This window comes from Aythya fuligula, chromosome 3, assembly GCF_009819795.1.
Source record: "Aythya fuligula isolate bAytFul2 chromosome 3, bAytFul2.pri, whole genome shotgun sequence".
In the NCBI taxonomy this organism is placed as follows: domain Eukaryota; kingdom Metazoa; phylum Chordata; class Aves; order Anseriformes; family Anatidae; genus Aythya; species Aythya fuligula.
In genome coordinates this window covers 23,407,538-23,428,092 of record NC_045561.1, presented here as the reverse complement: position 1 = coordinate 23,428,092, position 20,555 = coordinate 23,407,538, and the positions used below count along the sequence as shown (strand labels likewise).

General features: G+C 39.5%; 1 protein-coding gene across 1 annotated transcript in view; it reads right to left on the bottom strand.

Annotated features, from left to right (window-relative positions):
- The window catches only part of KCNH1 (potassium voltage-gated channel subfamily H member 1), a 179,647-nt gene that overhangs the window by 49,748 nt on the left and 109,344 nt on the right, over window positions 1-20,555 (bottom strand). The window lies entirely within an intron of this gene.

Here is a 20,555-nt window from a genome sequence, read left to right as displayed (position 1 = left end):
GAAGGTCTGCAGAACTGCGAGGCACAGCAAGGGCTGGGAGAGGAGAGTCCATTTTCCAAAAAGAGGAAAATCCTGTTATCTATCTTGCCCTGTACAAACTCAAAAAAATGCTGTTTTATCATGGAAATAAGCTCCTAAAAAATCCTCAAAAGATCTACTTTTAATCAAGCAAAAATGCTCCATTTCAAAGCTTTTCTTTCCTACTTATATTGCTCTGTGTTTCCAAATTACACTTTTATGAACTGAAACACCTGACTTTGAAAATGTTAGAACAATTTTACCTCATCACTTTTTGTAATCATGCTTTATTAGTCAAATTCAGAATGAAATTGTGCACGACAGGTAGTCTCACCTTGGGGGTGGAAGGAGGAATAGAAGAAAGGAAAGGAGGAGAAGGAACGCACAGAGGGGTCTACAGAGAGCTACAAAATCATCGGTGTCAGGGCAGAGGACAGGGAACAGTTGCTCTGATATAAGAATTGGGAGTATCAAATAACATTAGCAGGTTCAAAACAAGACAGGCAGCTCTTCTCACATGCCTTGCTACTAACCTTTGAATCTCCTTGCCATGGTACTTTTGAATTTCTTAATTTCAGCTTTAAGGAGATTCAGAAGGTACAAGGACAAATTCACAGAAGAAAAATGCACAGAGGGTTATTAATACCAATGCACTGCTTCTGATTCCTTTCCTTAATTATTTTTTTTATTTTATTTATATTTCCTTAATTATTTCCTTAATTAAATGTGAGATTATCCCCCAAAGTACTGTAACATTGGTACCTTGTATTTTTGCTGTCCTGTAGGCAGTACCGGTGGTTACTGTCCAACACCAGGCACCTGGTTAGCCAGACCTCTGGAGCAAGCTCTTTACAGTGGTACCCATGCTCCAAAGGAGGCTGAGTAAATATGTAGTTAAAGATACCAACCCAACTAGAGCCACGTAACTGGGGAGTCCAAAGGTACTATCTCAGACTACCGTCATCCTTTCTTCTGCTTTACATACCTGATAGAAAGGCAGAGATCTCACCTGTATCTTCATTGGAAAAAAAAAAAAAATCTTTGTCTTTGCAAAACTGCATTCTCCCAAAACGAAGGTGGTTTAGAAACCACAACATTCAAACATATTCATGAAAGATATGCTTGTAAAAATGTAAGCACAACCAAGACAAACTAAATGATTGCATTCACAGTTCTGGAGTACAACTGCACCATGTCAATGCTTGCAAGAGGAAATGAATACAGAGTAAGCCTGGAGTTGCCTCTGCTGTGAAGTTTGACTGATAATGCTGTAAGTCATGTTTTCATCACGTCCAAGTTTCTATATCCATAAAGGTTTTAGGACAAACAATTATTTGCACTTACCATGTTGAGACACAACACAGTTTGCTGAACTATTACATCAGAAATTCAGCAGACTGGTAATATACAGTGGATTAAATATATCCTAAGAACTTGAGAAGAGCTTTTCAAAAAGGTAATTAATGCAAAAAGGCAGATTCCAGTTTCAGCAACAGTACGTTAAAAATTCCAAAGAGTCTTGGTAAGGAAAGAAAGAGAAAGGAACCCAAAGTCAGGGATTTAGACTTAACAGAGTTTATCTTGACATGTACAATGGCTCTTATCATGTTGTTCTGCAATACTGAAATTCTAATATGAAAATATAAACCCTACACAAGAGCTAGAAGTAGGCAGCACATGTCCCTAAAAGATCTTTGGTATTTACTCCAAATTTGTTCCTTCTGCCCAGGCACAGAAGCCAGAAAGAGATGTGATTTATTTATTTTTAACAGCTTATAGATCTACTAATTCTCAGTGAGCAACCATGTGATCTCAGAAGCTACGTGCAATCGCTCAGACTTCATCACAAATCCTTCCTTATTTCATTGCTTACAGTCAATGCAGTGTCACCATACAAAAATTTGAGAGGGAAGCAGAAAGATGCTGCACCAGGCACAAAATTTATGAGGGATTGTTATCTGGGCTACAAAAGAAGAGGCATAACATAATAACGAAAGATTGCAGGAGCATCCAATTGAGATTTTTGATAGAATAAGGAATACTTAGCATTCAATCAGATATCTTTACAGTAACGCAAAAGAAGAATGCAACACAAAGGCGCAGAAGCTCTTACTATTCAGGCTGACGCACAAGGTTAGAAAGAAAATCACATTTCTATTTTTGGTCTCTGTGACGTTGAGCAGATGGGGCGCATGTAAGCCTAACAACTCCCATTTACTGATTGCAAACATTTAACGGGCCTGCTGACAAACTCTTCATTGTAGCTCTACAGAGACAATGCCATGAAGGAGACTTAGTAGGAGAAGGAAAAGCTGCCTGCCTCCTTGCCCCGTGAGCAGAAGGGATGCCTGCAAGCAGCCCCATCACTCCAGCTTCTTGGGCATCGCAGCTTGTCCTCAGGACAGAGAGAGCTACATGCATGAGGGGGTCCTGTCAGCATCCCAGAACCTGCAATGGGATGCATGCAGCAAGGGGCTCCTCCAAAGGTCCCTTACCAACCTCAGCCAGTCTGTGATTTGGTGAGCAAGTAAACTGAGAGGAGAGTCACCAAGGTACAAGGGATGCGTGGCACATTCCTGTATTCTGTAAGTAAGCCTGTTCCCACAGAGGAGGCTGTAGGTACTTTCACACCCCTGAGAAGGATGGTGAATGGAAGCTTGCTATGGAAAAACCCAGCCAGCCCTTGTCCTGCTCCTGATGGGCCCTCCGGAAGCAGAGTATCACAGCTGCATCTGGCACCAAAGAAACTGTCCTTGGAGGTCCCCAGATTGAATGACCCTGCTCTAGGTAATTAATTTTCAATCTCACAGCATGAATGCAAAAGAAATAAAATGTAATTCAATATAGTGGCTGCACTAGAGACAGCAGAACTGCATTGCTTGGAGCTCATTTGGAGCCAGAGAGCACAGCAGAGCTCTGTCTTGGTGTCTCAGCTGTACCCAACCTGGCAGGATGGCAGTCCAGCCAGTCCATATGGAAACCTCTAAAGGACACGGTGCCTTTCTACTTCTTGAAGCCAAGGTCAAACTGCCACAGCAGCACAAGGAAACAGTGAAATTCAATCGCAGTCCCGCACTTCCCCACTCTCTGAAACTTTACCACGAGATAAATGACATCCCCACAAATTAGGCATTGTGGAAGTATATAATTAAGTCAAGGTCAGTCATCTCTACATAGGGTTCTCTAGCTAAACATAGGATTGTGGTTAAAATAAGACTCAGATTTTCTATAATTTGAGATTTTAAATGACAGTTTTTAGTCATATGTCACTATACAGCACACTAATGCTGTGTGAAAATAGCTACAAAATGCAGGTTTACTTTGTAGGTTTCTAGTCTAAGCGGTATCATGGCTTGCTGGAAGTGCGACTTGACTGACAGGCTCTTTTCAGGATCTAGCTCTCAGGTATGTCAGCCCGGAAAGTGCCTAAGGAACTGGACTGGGAATCCAGCATCAAGATTTAGCTCCAAATTCTGCCACAGATTGCCTGCGTGAATTTGGGCAGGCCATTTAATGTCACAGGATACAAAAAATGTAGAGTAAAATTATTAAGGTTAAGCAACTTCTATAGGAAGCTGGACCCTGACAAGTTTAGGAAATCCTGCAACATACTGAACATTCTGTAATTCCAACCCTTTGGACAGAGAGAGATTAATTCCCTGTTTTTACAACTGGAATAATGCATCCTCATCTATAAACCTTCCTTTTGTTTCAGATAAAGGTCTTTGACACGCTGACTGCTTTTGAGTTTGAGGGTCTCAATGTGCTAAGGGCATTTAACTATTACTACATAGAAAAAATGAAATTTCTTCACAGCCACTGAACTCAACCCTCAGGGAGGGCACAGGTAAGTAGGAATTTTTCGGCACCTTGCAATAACACCACTGCCTCAAAACAACTTTTTAAATGTTAGTCTGGAACAGACTTGAAAAGCAAAACAAGCTCATTCTGACTGGTATAGCAAAGTCACTTCATCTGCTCAGCAGCAGTGGGTACTGCGAGCAGCACTCCAACCATCTCAGCTGTCTGATAGAGATTCCATCCCTACCTCTCCAGTGCTGAGCTTATTTACTCACCTCATGGTGTTTCTTAATTAGACTACAGACTGATACACAACACAACATTTCTAATTAGTGTAGACCACCTACATGAATCCTCAGTATCATTTTCTGCGGTGATAATATCACATACAAACTCAACTTTTCATTAAATTCCTGAGGAACATAAAACCTTGCTCAAAGTTTCCCATCTTCTCTTCATCTCTGTAACTTCTAGGAGTATGTTAAAGACCATTTAATTTCTAGAGGAAAATCCTTGCATAATACTCTGCTTATTGGTGTACAACGACTTTATACTGTAAATGTTTAATTATGCAGGATGCTTCTTAAAGATCAGAACCATCACATATTCTAGGAACCTCACAAATCTTTGAACTTTCAGTGTAAAGTTGATAGTTCTTTCTCTGGCCTTTTATAATAAAAATGATGCCACACATGCAAAAAAAAAAAAAAATACTTATTGAGAACACCCAACTCTCCCACAAGGGAAGAGAGAGAAAAAGCATGCTGGTCATGCTGAGGGATGCCTTAAGATGGGAGTCAGATCCTACTCTAACCAGTGCAATTTAGCAACCCACCCAGAATCAAAGAAAATGAAAGGGACAGAGGAGGAGCAGTTCACATCAAGAATCTGCAGAGCTGGCAGAATAGGCAGGGGAAGAGGCCAGCAAGAAATGGCAAATGCTTTTTCCTAGAGAAAACTACATACGACAGTTGAATCTGTCAGCTGATTGCTGCCAAAAAGGGAGAGGCTTCATTAATCTGCTTTCCACTCCAGCTCCTTCCTCACCCCTTCTACCCAGCCATGTTGTCCCTTGCTGATACCCAATGGTATGCACTAGACCAGATTACAATAACACACCCCATTAAAAAAAAATCCTCTCTTTTTTGCCAGGTATTGAGTGGGCTTGCAGAATGGGTTCTGGACAGTCTTGGAGTTGCTGGACACAGAACAAGTGACAGACAGGAGCACGAAATGAGAAACAGGGAAGAAGAGACAGAAGGAATTCCCCCCTCTCAGCTACTGGGAACAACCAGATCAGGTCAAGTCACCTCATGTAACTTTCCAGTACTTGAAGCTACACAAACTTCTAGACTATAGATTGTCTTTCAAACGAAGTCTCTCAAAGTACAACCTAAGACCTCTGTGTAGCTTTTTGAATTAATACTATATTCTAGATTCAAACAGGACAATGCATTTTTTAAGAAGACTGCAGCACTACTTGAGTGCAAAAAAACTATCCCTCTGAAAAAGTATACATTTTTTTTCATATGGTTATAAAAAGTTATCCACGTGCCACTCTTCAGTGGAGATGCAAAGCTGTTTTTTTTATGAATTATTAACATCCTTATTTCTATATGTATGGAAAAGTTCAAATTTTCTCAATATTTGTAAAACATCCTCTAGTACTGAATCTCATGGAAGAAGTTGCATGAAGGGCTCCTTACCTTTCCTGGAAAAGTGGAATGCCTAATAGGGCAGTAAGAACGGTAATTGGTCTCTGGCACTAAAGAAATGATCACAGATAATGAAGAACTGTTCTAGGAGAGGAAGACAATTCAGAGAAGACTTCAAAGTGATATCCTTGCAGTTCCCAACAGTATTAATGGATGATAAAAAAGAAACTTGAATGGAGATAAGACAGATGAAACAAAGAGGCTGAAGATTAAAGAGCTACTAGGAATGGAAAGCACAGAAGTTAAAAGCTAAAAGAAAAGTGATTATCTATATCTGCGCACAAAGTAACAGGATATTTATTGAAATAAGATGTGTCAGTTGTTCCAAGAGACACCATCTCTGCTGTGTTTGCTCCAAGAGTCAAACATTACCTGGAATCATCATTAGGAAGAGAAAAGAGCAAGTACCCACAGGCTTTCCTTGTTCAGCTCAGCTCGACCAGTAGGTGTCACGGCAGCCAACGTTATCATTGTACAGCGACTTCAATCTACATAGGTATCTAGTTTGAAGAGAGCTAAATTATAGTAGTTAATTCAGGTTTAATTAAAAAAAAAAAAAAAATCATTAGGCTTTTCTATGGCTTTTTATTAGATGTATCAAGTATCCTTAAAGAGCTTGGAAAATACGTAAAACAAACTGATTGCCAAACATGTCAGCAAATACCACCACTCTTACACCTGCACTTAGAGCCTTTGTCAGACATTAAATAATCCATGCTGGCACAGGTAAAAAGAACAGAGATGCTTACTGCCCCGTCCCCAGCTGTATGAGTGAACCTAATGGGCACACAGTGCTAGGGTTTGTTCCCAAACATGCCCAGTCTGTGAACCAGAGCCAGCAAACGTCAGGCTGTCACTACAGTAACATAAAGCAATATGATGCACAGAAGGAAGAGAATTTCAAAGCAATTTTATATGCTGTACTTCAAGAGAAACGGAGAACAAACACATCTGAGAGCTGCTTGTTTTTAGCTTCCTTGTTGGTGGTGCGTATTCTCCAGCAGCAAAACTTTGGGCTGAATGTTTTCCTACCCTTCCCCAGCACTAAGGGAAACAGATGGGCTCTAATCATGCTTCGCTATAGCAAGGAAGAAGAAAAGCATATGATGGCATCCCCCATCAGGAGTCTGCCTTTATGCTTGCCAGTCAGCTGTGCACATATAAAGCGATCATGACTTTGTTTGGCATTTCCTCTGGAACATATGGTGATTTACTGTGCTGTTTCCAGCATGTATTGACACTGTTTTGAATTGCACTTAAATCCTCATCTACTGCATACACAAACATAAACACACGTGCTCTACGTTTAGGGGCATGTCTACCTGATAGCAGGAAAGGCCTGCCAATAGCTGCTCAGCAGCTGCTGAAAGCCCTCCTGTCCCCACTATGCAAAGCTTTAACTGGGAGGAAATGGCCTGGTATTTGGGGGTGGAAGGGGATGTGGCAACCTGCTACAAAGCAAGACAGCTTTAAAGAGATGACCTGCATGCAGATGATCCCCACTGCTAGGCTGAGCATGCCAAAAGATCTGTGTTTATTGCCACCCCAACCTGCCCTATCCCCTTCAACTTAGTCCCACTAACTAGCGGATTGCATAATGATCCAGAAATAGATCAGTAAAATATGAAAATTATTAGACGTACTTAATAATAATCCCTGCAGCTACAACATTTTTCATAGCAGGCAACCGCCTGGCAGGTTACACAATTTAACATCCAAGATGTGAGTCAGAGCAAAAAAAGAGGGAGGTTATAAACACATCATTTAAAAAGCCCCACGGATTTAGGCAGCACTGAGTTCATTACCAAGATGCAGCAACTGCAAAGAGAGGATCTTCAAAAAAACAGGGCAACTTTGGAACAGGTAATAGATTTCTTTTCTCTACAGTAACTGAAGAGAACAGCCAACGATTAGTCCTCTCTTCTCCCAACAGAAAATACAACTGTCTACTTATTCTTTTTATTTAGCATTAAGATAAAGAACATACTTTAGATCTAGCACAGTCAGGGCTTTCATTTAAATGTCACAAAATCAAGAGATATATCAAATACTACATCCTGTGGAGGACCAAGATTGGAATATTCTTTTATTGTACGTTTTTCTTAAAAGAAAACAAATACCATCAGATTGCCACTGTGTTGTCTGCTAATATTTACATAGTCATATTCAGTAGATTCTTGAAACACTTAAGAGAGGAAATGTGGTTTGTCTTTTTAAAGACAGAAGTAATTCCAGGGAACGATCTTCCAGCCTTTCACTCTCAGGGAAATGAACGGAACTGCTTGCGAGATGCATCTCATTGAGGAAATGTAGTAATGTAAAATATTAGATGGGGCTCGACTTCACCTCGCTTTTAAGAAACTGCCACCAATTGCTGTTCCCAGGGCATAGGCTCCACCTTCTTTGACAAAGACGAATAAGAAACCCTACCAAAACAAACCACTATACTGAACATACATTTACTTATTCATGGAAAAGAGATCCAAAATAAACTACGTGTGGCAGATGCTCAGATGTTAGTGCTTTTGCTTTATGTCTCACCAGAAGATGCTCAGATAACATGGTGATAAAGGCAGAATAAGAACCTCCATAAACCTGAACAGAACTAAGTCAAATTAAAAAATAAATGAATAAGTTTAGCAATTGTTATTTTAGTGGTTCAAGAAATAAAACTAATAGGGTGAAACTGTTGTCTGTAGGTTCGTGCCCAGAGTGCCCCACCAATAAGCACAGAGTCGGAATCCACATGAAGGCTAACACAGGTTATTAATAGCACTTCTAGAGCCTGAAAAAAATGTTACCCAAGCAAGAAACTTGATCTTTTAACATCATATCTCAGAGTGAATTAAGAAAGCCAAATAAAAAGTACTCATGAGTTAGTCTGTGTGCTTAGGTTAGTGGTTCACTTACCTGAAGCTCCCACGCTTCTGTGAAAAGCTGCTGACTACTGGTTTCAAAATTCGAGATTTACAAAGGACCAAGAATGATGTGAACAAGAGTGCTTCAAAATATCATGTTCAGTCATCAAAACATGCGCTTTCAACAATGGACTTACCAAAACAGTTAGATTTGTAAATTAAAATTAGACTATTGCTGTCTTCCACAGCCCCTGTATCAATCTCACCTAACGCTGCATGGACACAGATTCACATTGGAGAGAGAAGAAAAGCCTCACTGTTCTGCATTCAATAGCTTTCTGAAGACTAGGCATATTCCTGTAACTCGGGCTCTCACCATATAACTCACTCCTGGTTCTAGGGCAAAGACATTCTCTGGAAAGCATGAGTTTCAAGGGAAATCAAAGCAGGAGTTTGGCTGGGGCAGCAGTGCTAGAATCATAATCAAGGAAATAAAAGAGGCTTGACGGAATCCAAACAAGCATGAGTCAACGTATTGCGGGCTTGTCTGCCATCAGGAAAGGCAGAGAAGCTCTACCAGTGCCCAATATGAAGAACAGTTTAATTTCCAAGGTCTAGTATAAGCAGCTTGTTCCAAATCTGTTGTTTGCTCCACTAGAGTATAAAACAAAATCAAAATTAAATCATTTGCCCGTTTCTCTAAATCACTTAGGATATCTAAAGGCAATTGAAGTTGTTTAATAGTAAATAAAAAATATTTGGGTTGCAAAGGGACCTTTACCAATTTATGTTACGCTATTAAAGTATTTCTGAAATCTCTTTTTGATTTTATTCCTGCATTAAGTGCAAGTTACAACACAGTCAAAGGAAAAAGAAAACGGGAAACTTCCTAACACAATGATGCATTAGGTGGTGAATGTCCTAAGATGGGGGAACAAAAGAGCTGCTGATCCAACAACAGCCAAATAGTGCCTAACATCAGCTGCCTTTACACTACACCCGTTACAAAGGCAATTAGTTTACCTTATTTTGTCATTGCATTAACAGACTTTTTCCAACTCTACTCCTCCCCAGACTCTCTTGCCCTCATTCTGACCGTGCAAAGGGTTGATTCAGCATTTACCAAAATTAAGGGACAAGAAATTACTGGTGAAAGAGGGATGAGGATGTTCTTAAATAGAAAGACCAAGCACACAAGATGGCCCTGAGCTGGAGCGTGACTGCTGCCTTCCCTGCCGCAGCAGATGTGACCCGGCAGGCACGCTCCAGCAGGGGTAGGCGGCCCAGTGTGCCGAGGCTGGCTCGGCACATCCCGAGCCCGCGCACGGTTGCTAAGTTAAGTCTGGATAGTCTGACAAACCCCCATGTGGCATTCATCCAGGAACTGTGGAGCAGCAGCCTCCAGCTTGATCACACGCTTCTCTGCAGTGGGAGGGTTGCAGGATGCAAGTGCCACATCTCTGGTCCCTAAAGCAGCTCTGTCACTCATGCTTACACGGGGGGAGAAGGAGCACCAGGATCAATCATGCCCCACTTGGGTTCTCATGCAGAAATACTGAGCAAGATTGCTTTTGACGATCATCATGACGCAGGGAGAGGTGGGCTCTGTAGCCACGCCACACAGCTTCTGAAGAAGTATGTTGGGTACACCTGGTTCTAGCAAGCTTTGTGACGGTAAGATACAATGCAGCCTGTGCCACCATGGTCTCACATCAGACTACCTACAAGGTGCTGTGTTGGTAGGGTTACACTTGGGTACTAGAGTGATCCTGGATTGTCAGGGTAGCTGAGAAAGCACCTCAAGTACCATAACATCACTAGAAGGTGCTCTGGACTTCTTCATGTTGTTCTCTTGGCTGCTTTAATAGCATTCCTCAGGGATCATGACACTGTGGATGTCGTGTTGCAACTTCTGGCAGGAAAGGATGGCAAATAGAGTAATCGGAAATGTTTACTTGATGGCCAGCTAGGGGACAAGTTGTTGAATAAGACAATTTCAGGTCTTAATTGCTTTTACTTCATCCACATGGTCTGGGACGGTCCTTATTATTCTACAGAGTATGCCTTCCTGGACAGCTCTGTAATGACACTGATTGGGTTTGGATGATCTTACTGACTGGAAAACATGGTGAAGCAAGCAATACACAATATTTAATGATAGATTTTCAGAGAGCACGTTAAGAATTTCCTCAAACTATTTTCAAAATTATGCCTTCATATCACTAACAAATATACTGCATACCATAAAAATAACAGAGCAATAAAAACCATAAGTATCAAGATTTTCAAACTCCCTTCATGGTTGCATCTGTGCTAGAGGGTGGTGTGGGCATAAACAATGAAGGTCATTTCTGAACCTCCTTGATTGTCAAAAACAAATTACAGTTTTGAATGTTACTGACAAAGAACATCATAATGCTTTATGTGAAAGGATAGAACTGTTCCCAAATGACATCCCAAATCAAAGCTTTTCATTATTACTTCTTCCACTTAGTCCAATGAATTTGTCATTGGACTAAAAGTGAATTTCCTCTTTCACTGATAATCACTGAATGCATGTAAGCTATTGAACTGCCAGATACAACTTTTAGTCCTACAAGACTTGCTGCTTGAGCAATTTAAAAACACTGGCAAGAGAAATTAAATATATGTTTCTAGACAATACCACAGTTCTAATAGCAAAGAGTAAGGGTTATACCATCCTAATAGTTCAGTTCTAGTCTAAACTATCTTATCAAGTATGTGATGGAAGTCAACAGCAATTTTGTGTTCCTTAATCAAGATAATAACTGGCCATAAATAACACTTTTCCTGCAAAGTAACAGTGAAACCTTGAAAAACAATTAACAAATTGCACATCCTATTACTTATAGGAAGACTGCAACATGCCTCACTTCTGCAACAGTGCAAAAACGCTGGAGTTGACATTATTTATTGAAATTCTGTACAAAATAACAATAGCCATCAACCTTGAAGACTGGAGAAACAGATTCATCTATTCTGGTGCAGCTGGGTATGTCATTAACTTTTTTAAAAAGTAATGCCCTGAGATTTTTGCATTTTTTAAGAATAAAGGAAAAAAAAAAAAAAAAAAAAAAAAAAGGGGGAACATATTTCTGCATTGTCACAAAAAAGACAATGCTTAAGGCAGTTTTCAAAATAAATCATCCACTGTGTTACAAAATGATTTTGGCAGAAATTTTCTTAGATCCTCTGATGTCAGCTCTGCAAATGAATCACAAAATAATTTTGTTGCATGGCATGTTTATTACAGAGCATATGGGAGAAATGACCAAGGGTGAAGCTTATCAGGATGGTAGAAGCAGATCCTCCGGAATATCAAGATGAAGGTGCAGTATCTTAGATGAATTGCAAGAAAAGACCAGGTTGTTCTGAAGCTACGTGGTGCCAGGGAACACGTGCTATAGATGTTTCGTAGATGGGGCCTGACAAGGTACAAAGGCTTAGAACAAGGCATGTGTTGAGCTTTTTGCTCTCTGTATTTCAAGAAGACCCCAGAAGGTGGTTACAAAAAGAAGAAACACCTAAGTGTATGGGAACAAAACCATACATTACTGGAATCTCAAGTACTATTTTAATTGAGTGCCAGGTTTTCACATTCATAATTATGTATTAATTAAAAATGGCTTAAGCAGATACAACTCCTGATAAAAAGCTGGTGAAAATATTATGCAGTCTCACAGCTAACTTAGGGAAGAATAGAGAGATAATGGATTTGAGCATGTGGTTAATTAAAATCACTACATGTCCAGCTGCACAGTTGTTGGGGATCATGCTGTACCTATTTCAAGTTCTATATGGGGACAGTAAGTATACCCAGAGTAGCCAACCACTGTAGGCTTCACCTGAGGAAGATATTGCTAAACTCAGTATAAATGCAAGTACCTTTACACAGGACATTGACGTTCACACCTCATTTTGGAATATAATAGATGGAAAGAGAAAATGAATTGGAACAAAAAAAAAAAAAGTGAAAGCAAGACGGAGAATAAAAAGCGTTCTCAGGCAGTGCTAAGTCCCCTCTCCAATTCACTGATTTAGAAAAATTATCCTAAAAACACTCAGTACATTCATTTGTACAGGGCTTTAATATTCTACATCAGTGTTGGGTATCCCATTTCTGTTTGAAAATCTGAATCTAAACAAGAATTTCATGTGATAATGCACTTTCTTTTGAAGAGGCAATCACACACAATTCAAGAAGAAAAAAAAAAAAAAAAACATGGTTGCCTGGTGCAAAAATAATACCAAAGAAAGAGGGGCTGATTCATGATTGTACTCTCACCATATTTCTGTAAGTTCTTGTACTAAGCCACAGCCCAGTACAATGCCTTCCTTACCACTTGACTTAGCTGTGGCAATAGTGGGTAGCTATGGTCATAGCAGGCGACTGGCAAAATGCCACATGCCGTATCAAGTTTTGTTTGCAATTGGTTCATTCCCATGATATTAAAGCTTACTGTATTTTAAAATCAAAAACCTTCGCAAGGCCACACCTAAAGGTTACTCCACTTCATGGTCAGCAGTCAAACACTTCAATTCCACATAATGAAATGGGGCAGCAGCCTGCTAAGCAGGTTTACATCAGACACCGCATCCCCTGTGTTACTCTTCTGAGGCAGGCTTGAGACTCAGGAATGTGGTGCAGTCCCAGCTGCATCCCTTAAGCAAGATGCTTGTTCAAAGACAACTAGAAAGCTGATTCTCAGGGATGCATATAGGAAAAATAGCAGGTGTCTAATCATATAGGATAGTTGAACACAAATGCTGTAGATACCTCCCAGTGTTCATAAATCAAGCTGGGAAATGGCTTTGTTTAAAAAGAAGCCTTAACATTTGTCACGTTTAAGGTAAGCTACTTGCTCTGTGCATATCTTGGTGCATAACAAATTGAGTCCTTGGAGGTGGTATCAAGACCTGACGCAAGTAGGCAAAGAGGAAAAGAGCTTCATTTGTCTTGACGGGCAATAGCTCACAGTTAAAATAAAAGCCTCATAGTTTAAGAAAAACTTCTTTAATTCTCTCTCTTTTTTTAAAAGGGGGCAGCTATTCCAGCTTTCACTGGAGAGCTGAAGAAAGGACCCATGTGATCACTTTGACCATAAAGTTTGATGCTCAGGGATGTAGCTTTGCCGTTGTAACTCAGCTTTCATATCGCACAGCTAACAACATTCTCTTTCCTTCATGGAGTAGCTTGAGTGGATTGAGTGTTTGGACTTGCAGTACCATGAGTTAAGCTTTTAGTGACCTTAGAGAAGACCACAAGACCGAAGCTGTTATGTCAGGAAATCACACCCTTTTAGTAAGAGTTTGTCTTAGAGTCAGATGCTTCCCAGACCTATATTCCTAGACCACAGACATCAGAGATCATTTTTAGAGTTGAAAAAAAAAAATATACAGAAGGATCTTAGGTCACTGTTTTGTCTTTTGCTTGGTCAGTAATGCTCAATAGTGTGTGCAGCACCAGGGTGAAGGCAATCACAAAATACAAGGGCACAAATGTTACCAAGATGTTAAAATTGTCAGTGCAGTTATGATCTAGAACATGGCACAAACAGGCAGAAGCCTGGGCAGCACTGGTAGTTAGAAAATGTGTCTGTTATGTGTTTGATTTACCTGAGGATCCAGCAATAGGTAGGCCAGTCATTATATATGTATATACACACATACATAAACAGGGATGACAGGCACCATAATTTAAAAAGGAAAAACAGAGATCTAGAAAGTACAGCCACTTGGTTATGGGAAGCAGAAGACAGACTTGGAGCTTTGAAGAAAGCATAGAAACTCTTTGAATTTGCCTGGAGCAACCCCCTTCTCTGTGCCAGCATAGTCCAAAACTGGACTAAATTTAACTACGCTTAACTGAAAGCAGTGGCAGTGCAGTGTGTGTGCATGCTGAAAACAGGAATCACACTACACAAAGCCTCCCTTATATCCAAATTATGCTTCTCCTATTTATATAGGCAAACACAATAGTGAGAAAAATAACAGTTTAAGCTAAGTACTGATCCTTCTTACTGTAAAAGTACCAGCAAGAATTTCATTGTTTTTGCAATGAAGACCTGATTCCTAGACTGCGTAAGAGAAGCTGTAACTGTCCCTTGGATTATCATCTTCTGTCCCAGTTGGTGGGCCAACATTCAGAATTCTCCTAGAACCTAGGAAATAAATTTTCTACTTTAAAAAGCACCAGGAGAGCTATTCTGAGGAATCCTCGTTCACACTAAGTAACCTTTATCTATATTAAAACTATCTCTATGCTTTAGTCTGTGTGGGTGGAGGAGGGGAGAAATCAAAGTCATACATTTTCTTCTCTTGGGATAAACGAACTGTTGTGGGTGGTGGTACATGTTAAAAATGAGAGAAAACCATTTTTTATGTTAACTTTCTATTACTCATTTGAAAATAGCTTCACAAAATCAGAATATGCATATTTAAAAGATTCAAATATTCTGAAGATAAATTATATTTTAATTCATCAGCTGGATTTTTCATCTACTCAGAATAGGTTTACCTTATATGGAAAGCCTTTGTAAACACTACATGATTTGTAAAGGTCAGAATTCAAATTCAGAATTCATCCTTACCAGCTTTTCCACCAGTTTCATTTATAGATGGTTATTAATACTTATTGATCACTAGGTTACATTAGTTTAAAGCAATTTATTAGTGAATGACCTATCAAAAATTCACCAATTTAATATTCCTTTGGGGAAATACACTTTGTGCTCTGTTACGATAAACTAAGTTACTTTTTTTTATAACACTTACACAGACATTATATTGCAGCATCCATATGTGCGAAGACCCGCTCATTATTAACAGCAGAAGAAGGCATCTCAAATAAATGATGAATTTATCTAATCAATTTTGAAGGGATTAGCTATTTAAGAACATTTTAAAGAAGCATTTCAATACTTACCCACATAGATTAATTTAGGTTACAGCTAAAAGTTACTTGAAAATGTATTATGTACTAAATGCAAGCAACAGACCAATTTTGTAGTCATATAACTTCCTACTTTGTCGTGCTATTGTACATATATACATTCTCATTACATAAAATACATCAATTGTTTGTAGCCCAGTCCTTCTCTGCAGAAGCATAGAACCCTAAAGCTCAAGGTCATAGAGATTTAAATAGAACAGAAATAACTTTAGAGTTGGAAAGTTTTGGAAAGTAAACTTTAAGGTGATGTCTCTGAAAGGTAATGGAGTTACTCTGGTCTGAATACTTAGAATCACTGTAGAAACATGAATAGTAAGTGCTTGCAGTTGGGCAAATCCTCTCAATCTCTAGGTATTAAAGCTTTACCTGAAGGGTTCCAACAAGCTGCAGGAGATGAGTAGGAAGAAATTGAAGGGCACATCATCCCTAGAGCATGGGGCTTTAATTCATTCAGTCACATTGTTTAAATAATACACAGCAGATGTGCAAACCTAACAACATGTAAGATTCCTCAAAGCACTTCAGGATCAGGGCATAAGGACCATTTGCACAAAACTCTATGAGCTAGATAGACAGTTATCTGTTAAGCAGAGACAAAAGTTAAGTAACGTGTCCAAGGTCAGAGAGAAAATGCAATATGAAGTACACCTATGAGGAAGCAGAATAAAATAGATTTTGCTTAGATTGGCATGGAGAAACAGGGAATATAAGAAAATTCAACTACTTGAATAATTTTTCATAAGCACTGTGGGAAAGAACAGAGTGAGCACTTGTGTTTATTTACATTTAGACATTTTTCTTGGGAAAATGACAGTTTTTCTTTCTGCTCAGCAAATATGGCGTAACTCCCAAACCACAAAGCCATGCAGACATTTTAGCCATATCGAATGCTCTGGATTTTCAGTGCTGTGAGAGGTATGCCAGTCAAGAATCAACACCCTCATCCCGCAGGGTCTGTGGGGTTATTTCAGTGAATACAAACAGACCAGAAAGAAGAAACCTGTCAGTTTGACAATTCTGAAATCCATCAACAAATGGGCCAATATTCTAAAATAAAAACTTTTCACTCTTTTCCCTTATTTTAAGAAACTTTTGTTAAAATGTTCCAGCAATTCAGTCTTCTATATCAGAAAGAATTCTAGGATACCATTTTGAAGCTACATTGTGAAAAAAAATCAGAAAACTTGTCACGTGGAAAGATAAAATACAAGGCCATTGCCTCTGCAAACACCATGCTGCCAAGCCCCATGAGATTTCAAATCATGACTCCAAGCACTCCTAGCTGAAATGTTTGATCTGAGAGAGGTCCTCTCTCAAGTTAGACCTTAGAGTATAAAAGGGAAGAAAAGTGAAGCTAATGCTGAACAAGAAAACACAATTATATTTTAAAATAGCTTTTAGAAGGGGTGGCAGGAACTCCTTCCATTGGCACAGTTGGGATGGCATAGAATACGCACACCACTAAATGTACTAAGGTAATCTGATACCAGCAGGGAGACTCTGTTGTAATCACTGCTCTGTCAAGAAATATCTTCTGACTAGGAGCTCTGGCTTTAAATCACTAAATCATGCTTGTTTTGTAAAAATGGAGTTTCATTTGCTTTTTTTTTCAATCTTACAAAATTCCAAATAATGTACCTACATGCTACTGCATGCCTTCTTTTATTCCAGGCCACAAATTTAAACTTCTGGAGAAACTGCTTTTGACTTCTATCATGATGCTCCAAAGAATTCAGAATTAGTCATTTAATCTCTATCCAGGCTAAAATGGCTTACTAGAGAAATCTCAGCTTAATAAATTATGTATAAGAATTCTCTCTTTTATGTAGCGTGTACGATCTTTTGAGCTATAACATCATTTATGGTTGCAGCAGAATTAACTGAGCAAATACACTGTGGTATAAGTAAATATTGGTTACAAAGCTCCTACACGCGAAAAGAAACATCTGCCAAAAACAGAATGCTGCAAATGCTGTCAGAGGCCCTTCACCTTTCTACAGAAGGTGCCTCATCCCAAGAAAATAACAATAAGTTGCTATCACACAAGCTTCTTATGGTTCTTCTAACTGGGAGCTATGGAGTCCAGGCTGGAAAGAAGTGTTTAAATATTTTTGGGGAGAAAACAGACCACTATCCAGCCTGCTGCCCTCCAAATCTGTAATCATTCTTTGTGTAGTACAGCCTCTGAAAGGCTGAGCTTGTCACTTGACCATCCCACATACCCCCAGTGCCTACACTCTGGTTCCGCTATGAAATTCTGAAGAGAGAAAAAAAAACAAACACATTATGTTAACCTGCTTTAATTTCACAACATTGTTACAGTAGGAAGCACACTGAGAAATCCTCTGTCAGCTTCCTCTCAGCTGCAAAACCCTTGAGCCTGACACAGCCACCTGCAGCCCCAGCCTGCAGTTTCAGTTTCTTAAGATGCTGGAGCCCCAGAAGCGGCAGCTGATTCTCCCTTTGCTTCCATTTAGATGAAAATTTTAATGACTGGCAGCAGAAAGAGTTAATTAGAGATCTCTTTCTCTTCCCTTTTAGGAAAAATAAATTTTTTTCTAAGTCTGAGCTCCAGCCAGAGGTAACTAGACAGCTAATAACTTTGTGAGGGATTTTAGCCACTTGAGGAAACTGCTCAGGGAGTCACCTGACAGTGGACTGACAGTTTTAGAAAGGAGAAAGTGAGTGAAACAAAACTTTGCAGAGCGCGGATGCTGACAGCCACAGTACGCCAGGGACAGAGCACTGGCAGTGTTACACTCAGTCACAAAGTCCTCAGGCCTGACGGGCGATGGCATTTCATAACTGCAGCCACGTGCTAGGGAGGGGGTAAGAAGCATCCTGGGCTCCCAGCTCAGCACCAGTCATGCTCCAGGCCAGTAGGAAAAGCAGCACAAGGAATGGAGAGGGAGGTGGAAATGGGAAGGTGCTTTTTACTTTGCCTATCCAGCTTTTTACTTTGCCTAAATCCAGCCCTAGAATTAGCTAAGACCATGACCAATTGGTACCTTAGAGCTAAGACCATGACTGACTGGTACCTTACAACTAAGACCATGACCAGCTAGTATCTTACAGCTAAAACCAAGATGGATTGGTGCCTCACAATGCCTGCATGCCTACTTTTTTCCGTCACAGTCATTAGCAGGTGGGGCCAGAGCCCGGTATGTGGGGGGAACACCTGAAGGGTCAGCCCCGCTCACCAGCTCTGCTCTGGGCCACAGAGGCTCAACTCCACAAAGGGGTCACTGCAGGAGATCCAGCAGCCAAGAAATGCATGAATATGGTGAAACAGTGGGCCAATGCTAAAGCTCACTACAGCTAAGGGAAACCTGACCAAGAAGCACCCTGTTCCATGCAATAAGACCCAGCACCATGGCCAAGTGAAGGCAGATGCAGCCTGGAAATGGGGACACCTCAGAGGAGTCACCAAGACTAAAAATATACCTGAGATACAGCTGGAGTGGGGAAGGGAAAGAAAAAACAACCAAAGCTGTTTTTCCATTTGTTTGGAAGCTGTATGAATACATTTGGAGTGAATATACAGTATCTACCCTTCAACTAGTTGAAGGTTTTTGGAGCTTGGGATGAAAGTGTTTATTGAAATGAAAAGTGTAATTCTGGTATTTATATTCTGAAGGACATGCAATACATCACAAATGTAGCTCACAGAAGGCACCGGTTCATCTGAATTCTACAAAATTCCATTTGCAGAAATAGACCAGGAGGAGTGCTAGAAGCGACAAGCCAGGGAGCTATTTCTATTTGAGATTCGCAGACATTTAAACCAGATTAAATTCCAAACTCTAAAAAGCTGCCTTTTAATGTGCATTATCTTCAATCTCTAAGGTACTGTAACGTCTGTGCAGTTCCAAAAGCATACATTATTTACTTTATTTAACATTTGCATTCTGATTGCAATCAGTCTTCTTTCAATAAAAGAAATAAATTTACAGTCTGCTAACCTAGAACCATCAAACTCTCACTTCCATTATCAATCAACGCCACTTTTCTGCTGACTGCAACTCAATTAAAATCCAATTATTTGAATAACTGGATGGAAATTGCTCTCATAAAATGTACCTTTTTATTAGGAACATTTGGTGAAGAAAACTGACAGCACAGGAACTATGATACTGTGGTTAAAAAGTGATTTGTAAGATGGGCTGGGAAAAGCAACATTGATGAACATGGAAGGAATGAGCATCACTTCTGGAGCAGGCATTTGATTCTCAAACCGGAACTTTTGGCTGAGAGATGAACCAAAATGATGTGCTTCTGCTAGCCTTACTGTGAGCGTTAAGGGAGCCAGTCTTCTGTGTTACAAAGTCTGCTATTTCTATTGATGTTTAAGAAAAAAAAAAAAAAAAAAAAAAAAGTAGGCATTCTTAGATCATCTTACTACATTACCTATAGTGTTATTTCAGAACATGCCAAAGTCAGTGATAGAGATACTTCAGATGATTTCAATACTCAAGTCGTTCATTGCTTTTATTTCTCACATTATTAATACCAGGTAAGTAGCTGTCTTCTCATTGTCCTGAAGGAACTCAAAATCATTTGACAAAATGTCTTATGAAGAAATCCTCCAGTACATAAATTTGCTTCTTAGTTTTTAATTATATAGATTTGGTACCAGAGGTTTGATTTATTTGACCAAAATGGAGATAGTAGATGGAGATATGTTGCATATCTCGAAAATGGAGATATGTTGCATTGCCCAATACAAAAGCTAGATTCTTTTATATTGATAATATGCAGATAAAAAACATTACCATACTATTTTAATTTCAGTGTGCCAACACTAGGTAAAAACAAATAAACAACAATGACAACAACAACAACAACAAAATGATACTCTAGGCTTGAAGTCTAATTTTCCAAACAGACTTCAAAGATGAAAAGGTTTCTATTTTTTCAGGTATAATTATCTAGGCACTTACTTGGCACCTGGAAGTTACCATGGAGAACTATCAAGTATATTTCTTTAGATAATCTCAGGCATCCTTATATTTTAAAATTCTTTTAAAACAAGTATAGCTGCTCCAACTTATTTTCATTGTAATATTATTGCCTTCTATGCTGAACCATAATATCATATCAACTGAATTACACTTATTACAGTCTTAATAAATTTCTACAGTAGTAGTTCACGAAGATTACACAGAGAATTTAAAATGGAATATTTGCTTA